This window comes from Coenobita brevimanus, chromosome 45, assembly GCF_032717465.1.
Source record: "Coenobita brevimanus isolate Jiangsu-jjx chromosome 45, ASM3271746v2, whole genome shotgun sequence".
Lineage (NCBI taxonomy): Eukaryota > Metazoa > Arthropoda > Malacostraca > Decapoda > Coenobitidae > Coenobita > Coenobita brevimanus.
The window spans coordinates 10,860,657-10,887,646 of record NC_136998.1 but is presented as its reverse complement, the minus strand read 5'-3'; the positions used below and the strand labels follow the sequence as shown (position 1 = coordinate 10,887,646).

General features: G+C 42.1%; 1 pseudogene; it reads right to left on the bottom strand.

Annotated features, from left to right (window-relative positions):
- Positions 1-24,534: 24,534 nt before the first annotated feature.
- Positions 24,535-24,653, bottom strand: LOC145398574 (5S ribosomal RNA; annotated as a pseudogene).
- Between the last annotated feature and the right edge of the window lie 2,337 nt (positions 24,654-26,990).

The window sequence follows — 26,990 nt, the reverse complement described above, 5'->3', positions numbered from 1 at the left end:
CGTTACCCAACTTCAGAGGTCTCCACAAGTCCTACGGTAACTGATGAAGGCTCAACAAACATTCCAGGAGAAAGCTGAAGGTATGTGCCTTAAGCATATTTAATTTTAATATTCTAGGACTAATAACTGATTTTTGGCAAATATTTTTTGAGAGTCTGTCGGAGCCCGAATAACCCCGCGGCACACGCAAAACATCGGTAAACATGCCCGCGGTGTAGGGGTTAAGAGAAGGAATTTTCACACTGTATCGTGAGTCACTCTCAGAATTGATACCCTACTTCTTTGCCAACAACAATGTCAAATATTCACATTGGCTTCCTATTCATCTATGATGTGCCTGGAGAAGCAACACTCAGAGCTCACCAGAAAATTCCATAAAGGAAATTTCGTTGTTCACAAATATGACAGATTTCTCCTCGATGGCTACTAATCAAGCCCACAAGCAGAATAATGCAGTAATCAAAGGGAATGCGGGATCTATAGGTCTCACAGAGGATCCATCAGCTCTTTGAAGGTGGTTGGTGGCTGGACCGGAAACAAGCCAACTTGTTGCAAACTACGAAGCAATATCGGGGAGTAAAGAGGTAAAGAAAGACAGTCGTCACCATGAACAGTCACCAACAGCTGAGAAGGCATTCTTTGAAAATGTACAGCGGCTTACCATGGTTATAGAAGAGATAGGCAATCCATTTATGGAAGAGACAGGAGATCTCCTCCCCCTTGATACAAAGGACATAGCGGATGCTTCTGCTGCTCAACTAATTGTAACGCCCCATGAGAGTGAGAAAAGTTCAACACGTTTATGGATAAACTGCATGCTGACAGCTCTTTTTTTTTCTACAGCCCATTAAATTTGGCCAGAGTCAACCAACCCATCTGAGACTAAATTACTTAAGGAATATTGTCAACTGTCTTCCCGCCTTGTCATCTCCTGCCAAACCAGAGGGTGTGACCTACGAGAATATTTCAAGCTTGAAAACCAGTCTTTCCTTCCTTCATTAGCAAGAAGGGTAAATTATATACATGTACGAAGTCAGATCTGGTGGATGTGCTACAAGATAAAGTGAACTTCCAGATATAAAGCCAGAATCTGAGGTACTGATTGTGGATGGTGCATCGCTGGTGAATACAGTAACACCTAAAACACCAAAGAAGTTTGAAGAAAGCACCAAGAATGACATTCTTCCTAAAGTAGAACATTACAGTAGTAACCATAAGAGAACTGATATCATCTTTGATGTATATCGTCAGTCCAGCCTGAAGTCTGAAGCAAGAACTAACCGAGGGAAAGCCATTAGGAGGAGAGTAACAGCAAAAAGTAGAACACCATCAAACTGAAGGAGCTTCCTCAGAGACAGCGACAACAAAACAGAATTGTTCCATTCTTGCTGATACAGTGACTAAAATGACTACAAGCAACATAGTTATTGTGACAAAGAAGGAAAATGCTCTCACAAGTGTCAGTTGCACCAGCATCAGCCTAGAGGAGTTGGCTCCTTGTACTCATGAGGATGCCGACACAAGAATATTCTTACTTGCCTGGCATGCAGTTAGGGAGGGTTACAAGGCACTGATGATTGATGCTAATGACATGGACATTGTACACATCACCATATCCCTTATGCCTTGCCTCACAGCAATAGGCCTGGACAAAATGTGGGTTGTATATGGCAAAGGGGAGCACACTTAATGGCTTTGTATCCATGACCTTGTTTCCGCTGTAGGACCAGAGAAAACCAAGGGGATACTGTTCTTCCACGCCTTCACTGGATGTGATGTTGTATCAGGTTTCAATGTCAAAGGGAAGAAAAAAGCATGGTAGACACGGAATGTCTTCAATGAAGCCTCTGCCACCTTTGCAAAACTTAGTCAGTGCCCATCTGAAATTGAGGAGACTCATCTACAAGTTCTAGAGAAATATGTGGTTCTGATGTATGATTGGTCAAGTACAACTGCTGTAGATGAGGCAAGGCTTGATCACTTCACACGAAAGCAGAAGTCATACGACCTAATCCCAACAACACAAAGTGCACTGATGGAACATGCCAAACAAGCTGCCTATCAAGCTGGATATATTTGGGGCCAGTGTCTCATCCATCAGCCAGAAACTCAGTGTCTTTCCAAGTGGGGATGGTTAAAAGAAAACAACACCTGGGAAATCGTATGGACCACCCTTCGACCCATTTCTACAAGTTGCCGTGAATTTAACAAAATGTGGATGAAAGATAGAATGTGGGGGTGGAAGGTGCAAATGTATAAAGAATGGACTATGCTGTATTCCAGCCTGCAGTTGCCCCTGTCAGATTTAGTCAGGTGAGTGGGTTAATACCACATTATACATGTGTTTTCATATCAAACTCAGTATCTCTTAGGCAAAAAAAATGTAATTTATTACGATAATCAACTTATTCGGACATTCGTACAACAATATCTCGGCATATATAACATATGAGGAGCTCATCTGGCGGCCATCTTGGAAAATGGCCTCCATATTGGAATTTCAAGTGGCTAGCACTTTTTTCTCAGTATCTAATACAAAGTAATTATTTCAGCCAAGTTTCATGCTTGTATAATTGAACGACTGTATGTGTTATCTACTCCACCAATAAATCTATGCAGAAGGAGAGAGAGAGAGAGAGAGAGAGAGAGAGAGGGGGGGGAACGTTTACTTCTACACTCTGTCACTGATGCTGCGAATAGACGATTTTATTCAACAGATAATGGTGGTGGCTGTGTTGGCAGTGTGGATGGTAACTGTGATGGTGACTGTCATGGTGGCTGCTAATGGTGGTGGTAGCAACTGCTAGTGGTGGTAGCTGTAGTGGCGATGGTATTTGCGATGATGATGATGAAGGTGTTGTTAGCTCTGGTGGTGGGAGTGGTGGTGTCGATGGTAGTTGTGTTGATGATGGTGTCGGTGGTGGTGATAGCTGTTCAGAAACATCTGTAATGTGGGCAAGTGCTTTGCATCCCGAAGATGCTGTCAAGGACTTGCTCCTAAGTGAGTGTGGTTCAGAGACGGCTGCAATTTAGGCAAGTGCTGAACAGAGCAATAGGGCTGTCAGGCCCTATTTGTGTGTGTGTGTGTGTGTGTGTGTGTGTGTGTGTGTGTGTGTGTGTGTGTGTGCAGGCCCACTGAGAGGGGTGGTCAGCCGGTGCAATGCCCCGGGGTCAGTGGGGTCAAGGGGGGGCCCATGAGTATGTTGGGAATAAAATTCAAAACCTCTGTTGTATACAGTTTTTCAGTAATAGGGACAAATTGGGCCAAAAGCCGGATTTGACTGGTAGACCAACTATAGACTATCATACGACCTAAGGGAGTTAAAATAGCCGTTACAAAGGCTGTACATAGGCCTGTAGCTCTTCGTGTCCATGAACGTCACATGAATGTTTTGGGTATGCCATTTTCATGTTTTTACAGTCTACTTTTCATTATTTTTATGCATTACCGGTATGATTGTAGCCTGTAGGGTTGCATGGACCTTATGCAGATAGCCATAGTTTACATTTTGAAAATGAGGCTAAGATCACGTGCATCTTATGTGGGTCATGCTATTAGTAAACAAACTGGGCTTTCTCAGAAGACAATGGTTGTTTTAGCTTTTGAACACAAATGTTTTTAAGTGTTATCTTCTTGTAATATTATTTTCTCAAATTGTGACTTACACAAATATTATTTTTTTATAATTTAAATGATTTCTTGAGGTACTTTTTGTCATGAAACTAACTGACATAATTTTAGAAGGATCAAAGAAATGTGACGTCAAAATGTCATCAATATTACAATCAATTCCAGGAATCCAATGAATTTTTGTCATTGCTTTATCTGCTTACAAATAATATAAAAAATAAATAAATCTTATAATAAAGGCTCCCTGGGTTAAAATTTTGCATTTTAAACACTGAGCAAAGTTATTTTAATACTTTTACGTATGTGTGTTTTGTAATAAACAATGAAATACACTATTTTAAATGATAACAGTTATTATAAATGATAACAGTGGAAGATGCCTAAATATTTTGGTGATATTTTTGGATATCTTAATGTATTGTGTAATCATGTGATAGGAAGGGATGTAGAGTTGTAGGATTAACGTTTGCAGTGACTACACAGTAATTTCTTCCAGAATAATGCTTGTAAAGTAGACACATCATGAGGGCAACTCTTTCTACAATATCCCCGTAAATGATCAATGATCAGTGTCATGTGACGTCTTCTAACATGTCTTCCCATAAATCAGGAGCTCAAAAACGCAAGGAAAAACAAAAAAGAGTGAGAATGAAAAACAATGGCTGCAGACACTCTTTCAAGTTGGCGTGACAAGGCTAAGGGAACGATGAAGCTGATACAAATATAAATGTGGATTAGAAGAAGAGGTAAATGTGAATTTGGAACAAAACACAGATGAAGCAAATGTGGATTTGGAAAAAAAGGGCAGATGAAGTAACTGAACCTAATGTGGATCTGGAACAAAAGGTGGATGAGAAAAATGTGGATTTGAGGCATGGAAGGGGTGGATTTGGAAAAGAGAGTAGCTATCAGTGTTGAAACTGGTAGTGAGGCAATGGGTGCAGCGTCTGCAGAAAAGTGAAGAGGAAGGTGTGGAAAGTAACACCGGACTTGACATTGGGCTTCTCGCAACAGAGTGTCTTCTCAGTTAGATGTAGAAAATTATGTTGTCGGAGGTCACACTGGCTATCCTAAAAGATTTCCTAAAGACATAAATAACAAAGTGTTTCCAGAAAGCATCCTATAATTTCGAAATGTTAACGGAGAGTATCATGTCCGAGACTGGCTTGTCTGGAGTCAACTTAAACTAGCACTGTACTGTTTTCCATGTAGGTTATTTTGGAATAATGTATGTTGCAACATCAGCACAGCATCCAAGTCTGCACTGTCATCAGCTGAAGCATGGTCAGCTGCTGGAAAATGTCGAAAATTGTATGATTGCATCCCAGAACATCAGAAAAGCAATAGTCATAGGGCATGCTATCTAGCTTGGTGTAAATTAGAAAGATGCCTGTCATCTGGCAGAGGTGTTGATAATCTCCTGAAGGCATCAAATGAAACAGAATCTATCAAATGGTACAACATTATGAAGAGAATCATTGATATTATAGTATTCCTGGAGAACGTGGGCTTGCTTTTCGGGGTCATTCCCAGCATACTGGTGACACAAGCAACGGAAATTTTCTGAGGCTAATAGAGTTGTTGTCTCACTGGGACCCAGTCTTAAAAGAACATGTTTTACAGGTAAAAGAGTCACATGAGAAAGGCGAACGTTTGCAAGTACATTATCTTTCTGCTGATTCTCAAAGTGAAATATTTACAGAGCGTTCCACTCTTGTAAAACAGCACATTTTGCAAGAAAAACAGACTGCAAAGTGGTTTGCAGTAATAGTTGATGCCACGCCAGATTCATCACATGTTAAGCAAACAACAATCTTGCTGCGGTATGTAATTCAGAATATATCTCAGTTTGATATTGTGGAAAGATTCCTCAAATTTGTAGACTGTATTGACAAAAGAGGAAATGAAATAGCTCAGATTCTTGTTAATACATTGTAAGAGCATGGTATTCTACTCTCTGATTGTCGAGCACAGGCCTACGACAATGGCGCAAACATGGCTGGAGAAAATAATGGTGCAAAAGCAAAAATACTTGAACAATGTCCGGCAACTATATTTTCACCATGTGGTTGCCTTACACTCAACTTGTGTGGAACTGACGCTGCAGAATGCATCGCTGAAGCCATTACATATTTTGCAGCTATGCAAACTGTATACAACTTGTTTAGCTCTAACCCAAAGAGATGGGAAATATTGTTGAATCGCACTGGCTGCTCTCTTCATGGCATACCTGGCACTCGGTGGTCTGATCACGTTGGAAATGTGAAGCCTTTTGCAGCCCACCTGCCTGACGTCAAATTAGCACTGGCAGTCCTCTTGGAGCTGAACCTAACTGCTAAAACAAGAACAGAAATTAATGGAGCATTGTCTTATGTGACTTCCGTCATTTGTGTGAGAATGTCTATTGTATGGTACAAAGTCCTAGTTCCAACTGACTTCTGTAATAAAGTTATTCAAGCCAGAGATGCGATACTGGATGATGAAGTGTCAAACATAGAGGGTTGCTTGTGGAACTGACAGATCTCCAAAATAAATGGAAAGCTATGTGGAATGAAGCAAAGCTAGTTGCTTCAAACCTGGACATCGAGGTGAATCTGTATCATGGACGTGGTAAAGTAGCTGGAACTAAACGCAAAAGAAGATTTCATGATGATGGTGATGCCATAGCAGATACAAATTGATCAGAACCAAATGAAGCAGATGAGTCACCTGGAGAAGCATATTTCAGACAGTCGTGTTTTATGTATTATTGGATAATGTAATTGGTGGAGTGACTTAGATTCAGAGCTGCCAAGAATATTTCTGAAAACTTCAGTTTCCTCTGGAAGTACCTAACAATATTAGCAGAGGAGCTGGAATTGAAATCAAAATCACTGGCAGATAAGTATCCTGCCGATATCAGTCATGATATCGTGATGGAAATGAGGCACCTACCAACAGTTCATCGCTCAAATATTGGGCAGAACCAACTAAGCCCATTGCAGCTTTTGAACTGATTGACAGAGTACAGACTAGAAGGGCTCTTCCCAAACCTATCTGTCAGCCTGCACATTCTGCTTACAATCCCTGCCAGTGTCGCCTCTGCAGAGCACTCACTCAGGAAATTCAAGCTGTTAAAAAATTTTCTACGAACAACAATGACCCAAGCACGACTTGTGGACTTGGCTAGACTTAGTATTGAGTCTCAATTTGCAATATCTCTTGATCGTGATGTTGTGCTTCATAATTTTGCCAAGAGGAAAGCAAGGAAAGCACCATAGTTTGTAAAATGAATGAGCCATATATTATGTAATCTGTATGTAATCTTTATGTATTTATTATGATTTTACTTACATTGTTATCAATTTTGTGCTTGGTTATTGTTTTTCTTGTATTATTATCAGTTTAGTGCTTGTTTATTGCTTTTCTTGCATTTTTTGTAATAATTACACATATGTGTATCATGTGAATATCATATCACTCTAGTGCATTGTTTCTCAGCCGGGGTTCCCCGGAACCCTAGGGTTCCGCGAGAGGTAACTTGGGGTTCCGAGAGAAATCATGATAAATAGGCTAATCATATGTAAATGCATTTTTGAATCATTTTTGTGTTTAATTTCATATTCGTAGTTTTACACGTACAGCATATTCTTGGAAAATTCTTGGGTATTATCTTAAAGTGTTAACCTGTTATATCATATAAAAGTATAATAGTTACAGGGAATATAATTAGCGACGTCTTTACGGCGTCAGTGTGAAACTATTCTTTAGTGGTAAGTAAACAGGAGCTATACATGATGGATTCATGTATCAAGTGACTCACTCGAGTACAGGACACATGCACGGTCTCCATCAGTCCCGTATGTACTTCCTGGCGTGCTGGTACAGTCCCTCATTCACCTACGTTATTTAGTAAATGCTACCCATCATTTAGGAATTCTATATGCATTTCAACAGTTTATGTATGTTCATGATTGTTTTTGTAGTTTATGAGAAGTGTGTGTGTGTGTGTGTGTGTGTGTGTGTGTGTGTGTGTGTGTGTCTCTCTCTCTCTCTCTCTCTCTCTCTCTCTCTCTCTCTCTTTGTCTTCCAAAGTTAATTCTTCTGTTTACCTTAATTTGCTTCAGCTTTATTTGTTTAAAATTTATTTATTAAGTTATTGTAGCAGTACTAGTAATTATTATCTGTTTCCGTTCTTTATATAATTTGTTATATATGATATTGGTTATTTATTTTTTATTTTTTTGTGTGTGTGAATGAAAACCTCTGTGTGAGGTCTCTTGAAGAAGCAGTTTAATTTCAGTTATTTATTTATTTTTATTTATTCATTAATATTTTGTTGTATTGTCAATAAACTTCAGATAAACGTCAGTTATTTTTTGCTTAAACCAGTAATCAGAAAAATATGTTATGTTCTCCTTATGAACTTTAAGTTTATACTGGAGAAAGACATTAATAATGATAAATAATATTCTATGTAAGGATTCCTTGAGACATGAAAATTATTTCAAGGGTTCAATAAGAGTAAAAAGGTTGAGAAACGCTGCCCTAGTGGATGAAACTATTTCTGGTCAACAGTTCATTTGAATGGATTTCTAAGTTGTTGAAGCAATAAAAAAAAATATGCCACATGTACACATAGCGTACGCCCCCCACCTCTACCTTTACCTACTGCAGGGGTGGGGGCCCCAAACTAGTCCTGACCCGGCACATTTCAATTCTCTCAGCGCCCTTGTGTGTGTGAGTGTGTGTGTGTGTGTGTGTGTGTGTGTGTGTGTGTGTGTGTGTGTGTGTGTGTGTGTGTGTGTGTGTGTATCTCCCTATCTCTATTTATCTATCTACCTATCTACCTACCTGCCTACCTACCTACCTATTTATCTGTCAGTGTGTCTATCTATATCTATATCCATCTATCTATCTATCTATCTGTCTATCTATCCGTCTATCTATATATATATCTATATCTATCTGTCTATCTATCTATCTATCTATATAGATAAATAGATATTGCCAGATGCCCAAGTCCTGCAGGGGGTTGCCACAAATAAACCGCCTCCCTGTCGCCCTGTCCAACGCCATTCCACTGCCATGCTCCCAGCCCACGCCCTCCTCTTTCATACCTCTCCACTCCATCCCTCCATCTCACTCTCGGCCTCCCCCTCCCCCCCGTGGGCAGCCACCTTGTAGTGGTGGTGGGGGGCTTGCATGCCCCTGTAATCCCACAAGCCTGCCCGTGGATGTAACGACATCTGGCAGTCTCCCATGCAGGTAGGGTTGTGGGTGAGGGGTCTGACTAAGCGCTGCCAGAAACGTAGGTTACCCGTATGGGTCATCGGTGCCGCCCTCCAGAGGGATCGCCTTGGTGTCGTCCTGAGTTGGTTGGTTGGGTGTCTGGGCTGGGGGTTGTTGGAGAAGGGGGTCTTTGCACTGGTGGGAGCAAACTTTCGTATCACGGGGTGTCCTTTTTGGGACACCCTCTGGGGACGAGGTACCCCGCTCCCATCAGACTGCGCTCGGTCCCCTCACTCCCTGGTAGGTGGTTTCCCTTGGCTCCTGGTGCCAACCCATATTCACCAATGTATATATGGATATATTAAGTAATTCTTTAACCACTCATGTGGTCGGTGACCAGCCGCACGAGTCGGCATCAACTGGTCACTCTCTGGCCAATGACCCTGTACCCTCCGGGTCATCTGCCATAACTGCGAATCAAGATGCCCTTTCTTTCGAGCTGTTACCTGGTGTTTTAGTGAGACACACTTATACAAAGTATATAGTCCTCAAAATGGATAATGGTACTTCCTTCCGGAACCTGAACTGTTTTCAGATTCACAGTGGTCTAGTGAATTTACCCCCAAGGTCTCTTTCCAGGGCGATGGTTCTCTATTGTTAGAAGCCAGGAATGAAGAGGAGAGTTCACGCATCCAGTCTCTAACTGTGGTCGCCGGTTATCCTGTATCTGCCTCTCGTCACTTGGTCCTAAATCAGTCCCCTGGGGTTATGTATTCTCGTGACTTGATCTCATATTCTGATTCTTCCCTCTTAGAGGGGCTGGCTTCTCAGGGTGTTGTAGCAAAACAGAGAATTATGAAGAAAGTTGATGGGGTTTTAACCCCCAAGCCCACTCTTATCTTGACATTTGACCGTCTTACCTTGCCGGAGGTTATCACTGCTGCGTGGTGGAAGCTAAAGGTTAAACCTTATGTTCCCCGACCTAGAAGATGCTATTATTGTCAAAGATTTGGTCATGTCCGCCGTTCTTGCAGGCGGGAAGCGTCTGGCCTTCCTGAGGTCTGTGGAAATTGTGGTGGAATTTCTCATGGTATGGATGATTGTTCTCAACCCCCTAAATGTTTGAACTGTGGAGGAGCACAGGCAGCCTCCTCAAGGGATTGCGAAGTATACAAGTATGAATATGAGATTATTTCCGTCCAAATGAAGGAGAAAATTTCCTTTTCCGAGGCAAAGGCCAGGGTTAGGGAGCGGTTCATTCGCCCTGGGGTTACCTTTGCTGCTGCGTTGTCTTGCCCTAAGGCTACTCGGCAGGTGCCCCTGCCATCACACAATGCCCCATCAAATTCTCGGGGTTCTACTTCCCGGCCTTCTCGGCAGGGAGGTTCCACCGAGGAAGTGCAGCCTGGAAGTAGCTGTGCTTCTTCCGGGGAGGTGCCCCCTGTCTCTGGGGGTGTCCCCTCTGCAGTGGTTCTTCCAGCATCTGGGAATGCCTCCCCCATCCCAGTTCCTCCAGTTCCTCCTGTGACAAACACCCGTGTCGATGCTACACCTTGCTTTGACACATCCAAAACTCCCGATGTCCTTCCTGTGCAAGGTAAGCATCGCCGTGGCTCCTCAGAGTGCTCAGAGAGCAAAGCGCTGCTACCAAAGATCTCTGCAGTGGAGCCCACTACTCCTCCTCCTTGGGATGCTCAGGGGTCAGGGCAAGTGCAGGCTGGGGATGGCATCTCGCCGACGACCCAGCCACTGCCAGATAGTGGTGGTCCTCAGGTAGTTGATGTGCCTGCTCAGCTGCATGAGGCCTTGCCCTCTCAGGATTCCAGTACTGTGGGACGCGCTACTGATTGTGCTTCTTCTCATGGTGGCACTGCCTGCTCTATTCCGGCTAGGGCAGTTTGCGGTCCACCTGCCAAACCATCTCTTGCCCCGCCAAAGAAGAAAACTATCGTCCGGCCCTCTTCTTCTTCCTCCAGGTTATCTTCAGCTGGCGGCACACTGTACACCATAACGATGCCAGGCAGTCCATTACTAAGGGCAGTTCTAAGCAGCAATGTAAATCTGGTTGCTTGCCGGGGGCAAGGTTGTCTCGCCCCTCAACCTGATTCTTCTTTCGCTGTGGGTACTATGGCATTCTCAGCCAGTATATTACAATGGAATTGTCGAGGGCTGCGTGGTAATTGGGAGGAGCTGTGGACCCTCCTGGCTTATTCCCCTTTGTGCGTGTCTCCCGGAAACTCTTGTACTCATGCACCACCTGGGTATGATGTTTATTACTCAGCTCCAACCCAGGATCCTGATGGAGGTGGTGCTGTTTTGGTGAGGGCTGACGTCCCTCATCGGCATGTCAACCTCCAGTCTGACCTCCAGTGTGTTGCTGTGCAGCTGTATGCCCACCTCTGGTATACAGTTTGTTCCATTTATTTACCACCCAACCAGCAGTCAGTAGGATGGAACTTCAGAACCTGTTTGGTCAGTTACCTAGGCCCTTTCTTCTCTAGGGGGACTTTAATGGTCGCCACCCTTTGTGGGGTGACTGTCTTATTAACCAACGTTGGAGTTTGTTGGCATCCTTAATGGAGGATGAGGATCTTGCCCTCTTCAATACTGGGGCATTTACCCATTTTCACCCCCAAACGGGTTCATTTACTGAAATTGACCTCTCTGTTGGCTCTCCTGACTGTCTCCTGGATTTTACCTGGGAGGTTATAGAGGATTTCTATGGAAGTGATCACTTTCCCATCCTCCTTACTGCACCAGTATCTAGTCCCTGTTCCCGTTTACCGAGGTGGAGATTGGACAAGGCAGACTGGTCCCTTTTCTCTTCTCTGATTTATGTTGATGTCTCCGTTGAAGACTTTCCAAATATTGATGAGGCTATTTAGTTCTTTACCTCCGTTCTGCATTCTGCTGCCCTTCATGCTGTTCCTTAAACCTCTGGCACATATTGCTATCGACCAGTCCCATGGTGGAATGAGGATTGCAGTGTTGCTGTACGTGAGAAGAAGTTAACCTTCTCCCGTTGTCGTAGATACAGAACAGAGCATTATCTTGTCAAGTTCAAAAGGCCGCGGGCAAAGGCTCGTCGGGTACTGAAACAAACTAGGCGAGACTTTTGGATGGCTTATGTGTCATCTGTAAACTCAAAGACACCAGTGTCTCAGGTGTGGAAGAGAGTGCGAAAAATTTTGGGAAAATTCAATCAAAATAGGTACCCCATGCTGATGTCTAATGGTGAGCCTGTTGGTGACCCTGCAGCAGTGGCTGATATTTTTGCGTCCGTCTTTGCGGCGGTCAGTCAGAGAGGTGCTAGCTCACCAATATTTGCCAGACAATGGGAGATAGAAGAGGCAAGGGTACTGGATTTCCGTTCAGGGAATGTGGAGTCCTACAAACTCCCTTTCTCTGGTCATGAACTCCAATCTGCCCTTTCCCTCTGCCGTGACACCTCACCAGGGCCGGATGATATTCCCTACACAATGCTTCGACACCTGGATGATGATGCACTGTCTCTACTCCTCAGCCTTTATAACAGAATTTGGAGGGAATCCTCTCTTCCCACCTCTTGGCATGAGGCCATTGTCCTGCCATTCCAGAAGCCGGGGAAGGCAGGTTACAATCCCATGGAGTATCGGCCAATTGCCTTAACGTCCTGTATGTGCAAATTATTTGAGAAAATGGTCAACATGCACCTAATGTATTTCCTAGAAAGGAATGAATGTCTTTCTCAGTGACAGTCTGGTTTTCGAAAATGTCGCTCAACAACAGATGCACTTGTCCGTCTTGAGGCTGCAGCATGTGATTCTTTTGCTAGACAGCAGCATCTAGTGTGTGTTTTCTTTGATCTAGAAAAGGCATATGATACTACATGGCGGTTTGGTATCTTCCAACAACTTCATTCTTTGGGTTTATATGGCAGGCTACCCCTCTTTATATTAAATTTTCTGCATGACCGTTCATTCCGAGTTAGGGTTGGTGTCACCCTGTCTCCTTCGTACCCTCAGGAGGAAGGGGTGCCTCAGGCAAGTGTCCTCAGTGTGTCCCTTTTTGCAATAGCATTGAACGGTATAGTGTCCTCTATTCCAGAAGGGGTGTCAGCCTCACTGTATGTTGATGATTTGGCTCTATGGTATGCTGCTTCCCGAATGTACATGGCTGAATGTCGCATGCAGCTCGCTCTGGACAGGGTCTCTTGGTGGGCCACAGTGCACAGCTTCCATTTCTCCCCAACAAAGACGGTGACCTTGCATTTCTGCCACTTGAGAGGAGTTCACCCCGACCCAGATCTGCAGTTATAGGGCCACAGGGTGCGATGTGTCGATGAAACAAGGTTTCTCGGACTTGTCTTCGACAGGAGACTGACATGGGTACCTCATATCCGTTCATTACGACTCTCATGCCTCCGTGCCCTATCTCTCTTAAGGACCCTATCTCATTTTTTTTTTTTTTTTTTTAATGTGTCCGACTCTGGGCAAAGGCGTTAGGGCCTATATCTCGGGGGCAGTACCCTATCCCAAGGCCCAATAGTCCTCCTACACCTCCACATGTCACCACTTCGGCGCCAACACCCACCATCCATATTGAATACATGCTAGGGCTGTCTCATACAGGACTGGTGTATTGCTATTAGCGGGGGAACTTTTACGACATGTCGGCAGGTCATCTGGTAGATCAGGAAAGTCTGCTTTTTATGAAATTCAGATCCTTAAACTGTTCCCAGCCCCAGCCGGGATTCGAACCTGGGTCCATCAGGACTGCAGGCCGCCTCTCTACCGATTCAGCCACCGCCTCCCGCTCCAACTTTACCGTGCCTTAGTTAGGAGCAGATTGGACTATGGGTGTGTGGTGTACTCCTCTGCTACTGAGGCACAGCTGCAGCCACTAAATTCTTTCCATCATGCTGGGATTCGCCTGTCAATTGGGGCTTTCTGGTCCTCGCCGATTGAAAGCCTTTTGGTTGATACGAACGAACCACCGCTGGATCTCCGCTGGCGGTCCTTAATGGTGCAGTGTTGGCACTGCCTTCACCGTCTTCCAGCCTCACTGAGTTATCAGGCTGTCTCTGAGGTCGCTCTTCTCCCCTTTTATGACACCCACCCCCGCTATCCACACCCATTCAGGTACAGAGTGAGGGCTGCCATGAAGGAGTTGGGTGTCCAGTCCTCTCCTGTTTGTCCTGTGCGTGTCCCCCGAGTGGCCCCCTGGCTTCTTCCAGATGTACAACCATGTGACTACTTCCTTGAGAGGAAGGCCTCTCTTTCCTCACAGGCAGCTTGGTCTTATTTTTTAGAACATGCCTCTGCTCACAATGACTCGATCCATGTATATACTGATGGCTCTAAATCCCATGTGAGGACAGGCTTTGGTGTCGTCTTTCATGATTTTAGCCATGGTGAGAGTCTTCCTCCTTGTGCATCTGTTTTTACTGCTGAACTTACTGCCATTTTAGTTGCTATTGAGTTGATTTTTAGCTTTCCTCCAGCTCCTTTTACCATTTCTAGTGACTCGGCCAGTGTTCTACAAGCTTTGTCATGTGGCTTTCCATCACATCCCCTAGTCCTGTCTGTCTTGGAATGGCTCTACTTATTAGGTAGGCGAGGATACTCTGTACAAATGTGTTGGGTCCCTGCACATGTGGGGGTCATGGGCAATGAGCATGCTGACTCTTTGGCGAGAGCTGCTGCCTCTCGCCCTTCCTCTCCTCAATGCCGTGTCCCATCTGAGGATTTATGTGGAGCCTCTGTGGATGCTGTCTGTCTCTCCTGGCAGCAGAGGTGGGATGCAGCAGGGGCAAACAAACTCCACAGCATTCGTAGAAACCTGGGTGATGGGGGGTATGTGGGACTGTCCCGACAGTGGGAAACAGCTTTGGCTCGTCTCCGGATCGGCCATACTTGGCTGACTCATGTTTTTTTAATGGAGAGGGCGCCTCCTCCCTATTGCAATGACTGTCTGGTTCCTTTGACTGTGCGGCATCTCCTTGTCGAATGCCCCAGTCTTGGGGACCTTTGTCGGCAGTACCTATCTGGGTGCCGAGCTGTCGATGGATCATTCCTTCTTTCTTCGGTTCTTGGGGAAAAGGCTTGTACTAAGGGGGGAGGCACCTTCTCTTTTGTGTTGAGTTCTGGCCTTCTTCACAAGCTGTAGGGGTTTTCGATAATTTAGTTTGTATTTTAATGATAGTGTTCTAATTTTAACCCATATCTTTCCACCATGTTTTTTAACTTTGGTTTCTTTTATTCTTTTATATTGTTAATTTGTTTTATGCATTGTTTATCTCGGCTTTTTTTCGTTTTTTATAAATTTTTACTTTCTTTTAATTTTATGTTCGGCGGCATATGACCTCTGCTGTTGCGCCGCCATGTCACATTTTCTTTCATTCATTCATTCGGCCTCCCCCTCCCTCTTCCCCACTCCACCTCACTCGCATACACACTCCTCGTTAGTCTCGCTCTTCATCCTCTCCACATGGCTAAACTACCTCAATGTATTTCTCCTAACATTTTCTGTTATATCCACTTTCACATCACAACGCACCTTCACTTCCTCATTTGTCAGTTTGTCTCTCCAAGTACCTCCACATGCTCCTCTCAGGTAACTTATGTCCACTGCTCTCTCTCTCTTGACTTGTGTCCTTCCAATGATGTCCAAGCTTCACTTCCATACGTTAGAGCTGGTATCACAATACTGTAATGCAGCGACTTTTTTACTTCCATGCTCACTTCCCTGTTCCTTGTCACTGCTTTCAAAGAACCAGCAACCTCTCCTCCCTGTTGTACCCTTTCAAGCACTTCACCCTCTAAACTTCCATCCTTACTCATCACACTGCCCAAGTACTTCAACGCACTCACATTTTCTATTTCCTCCTCATCCAGCCTCACTGTACATTTAGTGGCTTCATTTCTCTCGAAGACCATAACCTTACTCCTCCCTACATTCACCTTTAGATTCCGTTTCTTAAACACTCTCCCACACTCATTCATCAAGCCTTGCAGCTCCCCTTTGTCTTCACTTGGCTCATATCTCTGAATGGGGTAAAAATTACCTTGTTGTTTTTAATTCATCAAATACTCAGCTGTTACATCTATCAACCCCACAAAATCTTCCAATGGAGTACTCTCTAATATTAAACAATATCCAGCTCAATCTTGGATCATCTTTAAACATATCTGGGGTTTCATTCTCTAGGGATTTATCTTGGAAAACGCCATATTACCTCTCTTGTAAAATTTGCATCCAAGAGATTGGGTGTGCTAAGCCGACTCTGTACCTTCTTAACTCACGCACAGTTGTTGACTTTATAGACAGGTTTTATTCGCCCCTGTGTAGAGTATAACTCTCATGTGTGGGTAGGCTCCCCACACACAGCTCTTGTCAACTGGGTGGCGTCAATGGCTTTTTGTCTCTTTAACTTTCTTCCTCTGACTGGCTACTTTCAACCTCTGTCTCTTCGCTCAACTGTTGCATAATATCTCTTTTCTATTGCTTTTCTTTGGCCATTGCTCCTCTGAAACGTCTGCTTGCATCCCACCACCACCATGACAGGTATGCAGTACCCGTCTAACAGCAAACTCTTATCCCTTTTCTGTCCAAATCTCTATGCAAGAGTTCACCGCTACTTCCAGTCCTTCATGTATGCAACATGTCAACAGTGGAACTATCTCCCTCTGGCTGTTTATTTTACTGCCTACGATCTCCAGTCCTGCAAACGCAGCAAGTCCAGGCTTCTCGAAATGAATGGATCTTGAATATGGCTGTCTTATCATGTTTTTTTTTTTTCTTCTTGATGGGAGCAATTTGCCGGACCGTGGCCTTTTGTTCCTTTGTCCTTGCATTAAAAAAAATAATAACAATACAAGGAGTTTACACTGTCCTCTCTTAAATATATATATATATATATATATATATATATATATATATATATATATATATATATATATATATATATATATATATATATATATATATATATATATATATATATATATATATTAGGGTGTCCCAGCCTCACATGTGAAAAATAAAAATTTTGGAAGAGTCTGATTGCACACCTCTTTAATTTATTACACTTGAAGAGAGAAGAAAATGGTCAAAATTTCATTGACCCATTAGAAGGGGAAGGGTCCCCTAATCGACCTTGTTCATTCGACCCTGTATGAACAAAAGGAAATGCTCAGCTTTAATCATTCTAGAATGAAATGTAAATTCTTTCTTTTGACTAAAATAAAGGAAATGGAAAATCTTTCTAAAAGCAAATTAATTAAATGAAATGGAAATTATTCCTGATGGCACATTTCATTTCGGGGGACAGAGGATCAAATTTTGTCTGCTGAGGGGAACTGCTGGTGATGGTATTCGGCGACTTGGTACACGAGCTGCCATTCCTCTTCGTTATTTGTCAGGCCCTTATTGAAATCTGCCAGTATCACCACCCGTTCTGCCGCGTCGTCCACAGACTTCAACGATGGTGCACATCCTTCGAGATCTTTGGGGAGTTTTGAAACCGGCAGCGTCAGGCAATGAAAAAGGTTTTGAGTCCTTTCTGTGACCAAGGTGCTCATATCCGACCATCTCACGGTCAAGACCCTCTTTCCCTCCAGCCGACGCAGATCTTTTTGGGTTTTCAGTCTTCTTGTGCAGGTTTTGGAGCATGGCTGCCTTATCTGCATCACTGGTTTTGGAGAAGAACATAGCGAGTCCGGCTAAATCTTCGCTTAGGTACCAGTGGTGGCCCTGGAAGTTCATCAATGTGGCGGTACCTACATCATGATCCACTGCCTTGTACCACTCTAGGTCCTCCAACAGCTCCAGGTCATTGATGGGTGCGTCCGCCATCAATGGAGCCTTGAACCACCTCTGGAGGTAGATGGTGACGGCAAAGACGTTTATCCTGAGTAGTGACCCGACCTCGTGAGCGGTCAGGTGGAATTAGCGTCAGAATCTGAATCTCAATATATATATATATATATATATATATATATATATATATATATATATATATATATCATCGGCTATTGAGTGTCGACTGCAGGACTGGCCTGTCCAGACCGAAGGGGGGACGATACAGTCAGTGAATCTCTCCCAATCTATGAAATGGCTTAGGCTGTCTGGTAGGGACTGTGTGTAAGATGAGGAGTGTTTGTAAGTGTAAGTGTAATATTGGAGTGGCTTTGGATGTGTGTGTAGTCTGTGAAGCATGTAATCAGCCCACCCATGCCGACTCGGTGCAAGCTTGCTCTATGGTATGCAACACTTGTTCAACCACACCACCCCATAAGTCCACCAAAGCAGTACGAGGCAAGGTGAACGCTCCCAAATTTTATTACCCTGGTGGGGTGTGAATCCTTGTTCTCCTATGTAAGAAAATGCACACCCTCCCACTGTACCACAGAGGCTCTGTGTGTGTGTGTGTGTGTGTGTGTGTGTGTGTATATATATATATATATATATATATATATATATATATATATATGATAATAAAAGGAGGAAATTTGACATTGGAAATGTAATGGGAACAGTGGAAACAGCTTTCAAAAGCTCTTCTTATCAGGCTTCCAACGATGCATCGTTTTTTTGCCACTTTTAGGGGAATGAATTTACTGAGATTCAGATACTACGAACTGATAGCGGGTAAAACATAGATTCTTGTGCACTATACTTCGTAGAGGAAATTTCTTTCCATGTGCATCATTTACAGGATATAAAGCAATTCCCTGTCATCTCTTAGTGATTTAGTTTTCCACTATTCTCTCGGTACATATTAACCGTACTCTAAATCCGATGCCACCATTGAAAAGGGCGTTAATTCTGCTTCTAGTGAGCATAAACTTCACAAATTTGTCAAGAAAAAATTCAGTTATGATGACGGAAAGTTTGATTTTTTTTCCCCACACGTTTATTCGCAGTCCCCAAAATGTTCTGTAATGTCAAGTTCTCTTAACTTTTTGATCTGTTTTGTAGGAAACTGCACAATGAAACCCAAGGTGTATAATTTACGCAGATAATTGTTTGATGAGTGTGAAAATTAGCATTGAATACCGGTAGGATACGATGGCCAGCTCTAAGTGGATCAAGCTTTGGCGCACCCAAGGTCCAAATTATAGGTGGCGCCGTCAGCGACCGGAAGTGAGTTTCGGCACTAAAAGTCATTTCTATATGGAGGTACTCCAGTGCAGCATTCCGTCCAAGAATCATGACCCTTGCTTAAAAATCTTTGGAAGCTTAACATTTCGCTCGAGCATAGTCGTCATTTGAGCTACCTAAAATGTTTTTGCATTTGATGACCTTTGATCCCTGACCTGGCTAATGTAGCACATTGGTGTACAATAGAAGGTTGTAGTACTAGTCATTGTCTATAAGCATGCAAACTTTCAATCAATTCCATCAAACCGCTGGGGGACTTGGGAGACATTTTTGTAAACCAGTACTGGTTACTAAGGATGCTGAGGCCAATCCTTGCAGGGTTGCCACTCGATGGGGAGAGGGGAAAAATGGATGGTACACTTACGATAGGGAATGAGCTCAAGATTACACCTAAAGAAGTCAGAGCTTTCTACGCCTATTATTGTTTCTACACCTCAAAACGTGAAAAGTACGAAAAAAGCGTTTTTTCGATCGTTGCTAGGCAACGAGCAGTTGCCTTGCAACCAAAACTTTGCCGACAGCACTAGGTCCTAGGTTGGTCATTGTGTCCAAGTTTGGTCGGAATCGGTTAATTCCGAAGGGTAGCAGTGCGTGCCACAGTCAAAGAAAAAACCATGCAAGAAAACGTGACTAACAATTAGGGCAGCATGTGCTGGGCAACAGAAACGTTGCACTTCCACCTAAACCCCTAAATGATAACTCCCAAGGCCAGATAACTGTTTTCATGGAATGCTGAGCAATAAGTTTTCTCTATGTGCAAGAAAGGGTTATCACATTCACTGTTTAAGTTGTATCCTAAGGAAAAAAAATTGCTGCTGGTCGGAAGACTTAGTGTCAATACATGTCATTCTACTGAAGGGGAAAAAGATATTGGTTTGTTTACCAGGTAAAGCAGTACATACAGAGGAGAGCCAAAAGTAATGGCGAACAGTGAAATATCGTATATAATTAGTCAGGGACTTACAGAAAACCTGTTGTCATGAGTGAGGAGAGTTTTAAACTCCGTGGATAGTAAACTTCCGACCAAGCTAGGCTGTTATTCACTTACATACAACAGAAATCTTTGGCTTAGAAAACTTATAGGGAAGGTAGGAGAAAACAGAAATGTGGCTGTAATCAGTGTTCGCAGTCAGCAGTTTCAGTGAGTAGAAGAACGTGAGAATTAGGTAAAGTGGTTGTATTCAACTGATGAAAATTATAGGAAACGCCATGCATGTAACAGAAATTAATAATGTCAGACAATTAAATGTGGTGTTTGTGATGTTATTTACCTCTATAATGATGTGTGGTGTTTGATGTGTAATATTCACCTGCCTAGTTTTGTGTGGTGTTTGTGATTATATTCACCCGAGTATTTTTGTGTAGTGTCTGTGATATTATTCAGCTGTCTAGTGTTCTGTAGTCTTCGATGTGATAGTATTCACCAGCTAGCTTTGTATGTTGTACGAATTGATACAGTATTTACCTGTCGAGTTTTGTATGGTGTTTATGATAATATTTACTTATCTTTCTCTGTTAATTTTTTTACTGCCTTGATATTTTGCTTCGTGAGTTGGTGTGTTTATGGTATTATATATTACTTGTCGTTACTGATTTAGTGTTTGTGCTGTTCGTGTTAAAATGTTTCAGTTCAAATTTGTTTCGTGCTTAGGAGTACTATTTGTTTGTTCCTTTGGGCTACTTTTAGTCTTGCTTAAGTGGAAATATTCCAGTCACACTGCAGTGTTCATATACTGTAGCAATAAATAATGTGGTCAGCAAAATATCTATCTATCCATTTATTTATCACGTTTGGTCGTCACATAGGAAGAATGGGTAGTTTTGTTGCATCATCTGAGGACTCACAGGCAGCGTACTGAATTGTCATTTTTATAACAATTTACAATCGATAGGTAAATATGTAATTGACATTTAGGTGGTTCAAATAGTTAAATGAAAATAGTTGGCACACCATGCTAGGTTACCTTCTGCATTACTAAACCAATGAAAAAGCACAGGAAAGGAAGATTGTCATGAGTTGGGTCCTTAGGTCTAGTGACACAGGGATTCCGGCACTTTCTTTGAACAGTTTTTCATCCACCTTTGGAGTACCAACTTTGTTGACTGATGCTACAGCTTCTAACCTGAAGGTTCGAATGATTAGGTTAGGTTAAGTATTTGACAAAGACATAGCTCTTGCAAGTGAATCGAGTCAGAGAGTAAATAAATGATAGCTGATCGGAACAGGGAGAACCTGCAAGTTGGTTTGAGTACTAATTAAAGGTGAAGATTATGCTTAAGAAATATTTTCACCCCTACCAGAAAAAAAAAAAAATGGAAAACTAAACTGTATTGACGACGAGCCTACATATACCTAAAGCAGGCAGTTCTTGCAGACCAAGACAGTTAAATCAAGAGAAGAGGAGAAATGGATATGAGGGACTTGGATAAGCTGGGTAAATACATGAAGGATAATCTACCGCGGTTTTCAGAAGAGAAGATTGTATAATCAGTGTTTTTCTGTTTTAACTTGTGAGCCGGAAACCTGGAACATAACTAGGTCCTTACTGAGGAAACTTCGAGTACTCAGGGAGAAATGGAGAGGATTATGTTACAGGTTACACAGAAAAAAAAAAAAAGCTTTCTTAATGAAAGAACAGATGAAAGTAAATAATACAATAACAATATTCAAAGTGCAAAAATGCATTTGAGCAGATCAGGTATTTAGTACAATGGATAACAGACGGACCACCAGAATAATGAAGTGGCAACCCAAAGATACAGTGAAAGAAAGAGGCAAACAGGGAACAAGATGGTGAGATGGAATTCAACCCAAAGATCAAGTGAAAGAAAGACGCAGATACAGAACAAAGATGGCGGGATGAAATTCGGAGAGTCGTAGGGACTGGATAGAACGATATAACAGCCAGAAGGTCAGAGTGAAAGACTGGGGAGACCTTTGTCCTGCAGTGGACCGACCCAGGCTGGTGGTGGTGGTGGTGGTGGTGGTGGTGATGATGATGATGATGATGTTTTTGATAAATATTTCATATTACGATATTGCAATGGAATGTCAGATTATAGGTCTATTTGGGTGGGTTTGCTTGATAGTGTTTGCACTGAGGTTTATTATGATACTGTAGCAGATGGTTACATTAATTTAGATAAAGATACTCAGTGTTTATGTACAGAGATGCACATTGCGCTGTTCATTGGAAGATTAGAATAGGATGGATGATGTTAGGTTTAGTTGTACTCTCCAAAATATATTGCTAAGTAAAAAAAACAATAATGCCATCTTCATCTACTCAGAAAAGGAATCTTTTATTAGAACCCGGCACATGTCACAAAAAGTCATAGGGCACTGAACGTTACTGTTTTACTTTTTCGTCTCCTCTACACAAAAGAATATGAAACAGTATGTGACTATCCACTATGTACTCCAGAGACATGCAAGTTCTTTGTATCTACACTGTAATGTACTTTAGAGTAATAACGGGATAATTAACAAACAACCATTTTGTTGGTTTTATACTGTACCTGACTGGAATAACTCGGGGATATGCTGCCTATTCTTGTAAACTAATTATTTATCTTTTGTGATGAAGTATATATAAAAATCAGGTAATTAGATGAATTAAATAGGCCATCAAAAATAATAACGCAACAACTTATCTTCAGTCATTTAAAAACTCACAGCCATTGAATACTGTTCCAAATTTTAAGGTTGATAAATAGCGTTCCACTTCGCTCTAGGTTGTTTGTATTGCACACTTACCCCAGACTGTATTAAAACAAGGCCTGTAATGAGGGTGTGTTATTCGATCTAGACGTGCCACTGTTAACCAATGCCCGATACATACATACGTATATACATACAATCATATATATATGTACTTACACAAAGAATTACATGTTTAACTTCGGCGTTGTACACATACATAATTCTTTATCTTACTTAGTGTTCAGAGACGAAAATAGCTTCCAGTTGCATGCGTGTGTTTGTGCTTATTTGTTGATGTCCCTTAAACCTTTGAAATCTGTTCATTTTGCTATAACCAGGGTCGAATCCAGAACTCGTGAGCAGGGGGTAGGGGGCGTGATTCCAAGAGGAATCAAAACAAGTTTGAATGAGAGGGTGTGATTTCTAGCAGAATAACCACAAGTTTGAACGATACATTGCTCAGAGAGTGGACACCTCCGCCAACGTCAGTACTAGACAACTAAATATAATAAACTCTTCTTTGGCCTATGGCCAGAGTAACCACAAAATTTCATTGGGAGCCATCTATAATTTTTTGAGATATCTCATGGGCAAACATGTAAACAGACAAGCAAGGGTGTATACTTAACATCTAATCCTCCAATTCCTTCCGCAGAGGTAATTAATGCTGACTCACGGCCAGTCCCCCCAATGTTTATGAACAAATTAATCTTTTCATTGAAATGACTCATAACATTTATATTCGATACAACAATTATTACATAAATTTTGATAAATAACATTTTTGCTTTTTTGAAAGAATCAATAGTCTGCGAAAAAAAGGGGTCGTTGCCTCCCCCCTCCCCAAATCCGCGCTTAATAATTATTCAGTTATTTCTCATTTTCTTTTCTTTTTTTTGCAGCTTCAATAAAGGTGTATATAGTAATCTATAGTACTCTTCGAGCTCTAACCAAAGTGCATGCGTAAAAATAATATTGATTCTTTCATAAAAGCAAAAATGTTATTTATCAAAATTTATGTAATAATTGTTGTATCGAATATAAACGTTATGAGCCATTTAAATGAAAAGATTAATTTGTTCATAAACTTTGGGGGGACTGGCCGTGAGTCAGCATTAATCACCTCTGCAGAAGGAATGGGAGGATTAGATGTTAAATATACACCCTTGCTTGTCTGTTTATACTAATAATAACAGTGGTAGGTGGGGGTGCTCACCATCCACTCACTCGATGTAGTGCTGCTCTCGGGTGTCTGTCCTTTCGTCTCCTTTTTTCCTTCCATCCTCTTCAGTCTTTCTTTCCTTCATTCTTTCCTCCTCCTTCTACCTATGGGTGACTTTACATTCCCTATTCTGTCTTTCTTTCCTTCATTCTTTCCTCTTCCTTCTGCCTGTGGGTGACTCTACAGTATACTGAGCGACAAGCCAAATGGTTTCCTGTACACCAGGAAACCATTTACTACGTTGGCTGGTAACCATATAATCAAATTTTGGCGCCTGGTGGTTTAGTGGGTAATTAGGGAGCTCCAATCGGATTGAGCTGGTGAAGGTTTACAGTATATCCATGGGGTGGTTGGGGTTTATTGCTCACGTAATGCCACTCAAGGATGAGTGAGGCTGGTCACTCTCAACTTAAATGTCAGGACCGACTTGCCTAGCCCCGGGCTCCTACTCTTCGCATGGGACAACGTAGGATTGGATGATAGATGGAGATGATAATAATAATAATAATCATTCATTCATTGCCAGACGCCATGTATCCCAGACGGGGTGGCCAATGGCTTAGAGTTAATTGTTTTACAGGGAGGGACACTAATCCTCCACCAACCCCACTTGACACGCAGGGATGCCAACAGAATCTGGTGTTCCCAGGCGGTCACCCATCCAAGTACTAACCAGACCCAACGTTGCTTAACTTCGCTGATCGGACGGGAAGCAGTGTACTCAACGTGGTATGGCCATAATAATAATAATAATAATAATAATTAATAATAATAATATCCACTAAAGTGCATTTTGTGAGTCCGTGATGTGCAAGCGAGCGCCATGTTTTCACAATTTCCCTCTGATATAGTGTATAAGTGGAATCTGCTATATTTAATTGCTATAGGTGATGCCAAAAACATAGTTTCACGACAGAAAATCCCTTTTAATGTGATTTCCAAACTGAGGCATTCACTGATTAGAGGCAAACACTTCCTTGGAAAACTCGAGATTCCAAGGGGCTCCTACGCGTTAAAGGTTGAGTTTCTGTTGACAAGAATTATGGAATGAACGTATCACATGCAGAAAGAATTTCAACTCTCCTTCATATGGGAGAAAAATTATTAGCTCTGCCTCGCGTGACGGTCGGATCGGGCCGGGCCGTTGATTTCCAAAGTTAACTGAAAATTGTTTGCTTGCTTGTAAAAACAACAACAACAACAACAATAATAATACTAATACTAATACTAATAATAATAATAAAAAGAATAGTAATAATAACAATAATGAGGATGAGGATAATGGTGATAATGATAATGATATTTAGATCCATGCAACTTCACTAAGGACCAGGCATTTATGAGAGGCCTTTATTTCTGTTATTTTTGTATATTTATTCATCTTTTTTTTTTTTTCATGTGAAGGTTCTCGGGCATAATGTTGAGTATGCAGTGTTACTTAACCAAAGGAAAAAGGTAAACAGTAAAATGCATCAACCTTCCTGTGTAGCAATGTGAAATATCCCGCTGTCCATAAAGCTAGGCACTTTGTCAAATTTCCTTTGAAATTCAAGCAGCCTTTTGAATCATGCATTTGCTAGAGAGGGTGGAAGAGGAGAATAATGGAATGACCGCGCGAAATGGGCTAATTGGAGGGCTGCAGATGTAGTATTAAGCAGCAAGGACGGCTGCAGGGAAGAGTGAGATGAGTTATGGCTTATTGGCCAGACAAGAAACACGTGATTATCAGAAGTTGTTGTCAGAGCAAGGAGCTAAGGCAAGGTTTTCTCGTCAGTATGTGGAAGTTACAAGCGCTTCTTTCTTACATTTTTTTCTGCTCACGGCAAAGTCATAATCTACTACATGTTATCCTTGCAATGTATGTCGATACACAAGGACATAATTATCTCAGAACGAATGGTAATATCTACTTAGTCACACTCCAATTTCGCATCTGTACAGCACAGACAGCAGAGTTCAGCAAAAAAATAATCCTTACCACAAAATCTAACGCCACCTCACATCTCTGCTGCACAGTCTAACACAATCCCACGTCCCTGCTGCACATTCTACCGCCACCTCACATCCCTACTGCACAATCTAACAAAAACTCACATCTCTGCTGCACAAAATTAGACCAGCATACACGTCTTTTGCACGGTCTAACAAGAACTCACATCCCTTCAGCAAAGTCTGTCACCAACTCTGCAGCATTCATCCAAAACCTCAGTATAATCTCTATGATCAATGACAGAACGAGCTGGCTTTCACTTGCAATAAACAATTTGACCTGATGATTACACCATAAGTTGTAACGCAACTTTTCTAAGTTATCACACCTGCTCCAGAAAGTGTGAGGGGTTTATGCGTTTGTTTGTCTGTTTGTTTTGTCCGTCTGACCTTCTGTCTGTCCGTCAGCCCGTTAGCAAACTTATGGAAAACTTGTAGATGGAAATACACAAAATTTTGTTTGATAAACAGGTGATTAATTTTGGCCGAAAAATAGCACAGATTTAAGACAAGGGGGACTCAATTTTTTTTCCCGATTATGCCGAAAATTTCAGTGTGAGCTGAGGGAGAGGAAAGGGTGTTGAAACTCAGTACTGAAAACAAGCAGTCAGTGGTACAGGTCAAAAGGAAAGTTCAAAGGTAGAACCCAGTAATTCATACAGTTTTGCTTTAATTTAGAGATAACGTGATGGAGTGCTTGAGAGCTATGTAAGAATGAGGTCATTCGATTCTAAGTACAATCAGTCTGAGGTTATGGTCACAGGAAAATTTTAAATATTCATCCTTCAGGCCATTCGTAGGATGCAGGCATTGCACTCTCTGTGTGCTCCTTATTCTAATTTGTGATCAATGAACAGCAGGAATAATCATCTAAAAATGTGTGATCCGAACAGTATAAACGAACAGTAGTGTAGGTGATGAGGGTCAGGTAAAAAAGCAATCATCTGATTTTGTGAAGAATCTGTCAAAGGACAGGATCACAGAACAAGATCAACCAAGTAGGGTGCAGGTGTTGCACTCTCGGAGTGCTGATATATCTATGGCTTTCTGTAAATCTTTAATGATTATAAATTTCTGTATTGCATTGTGAT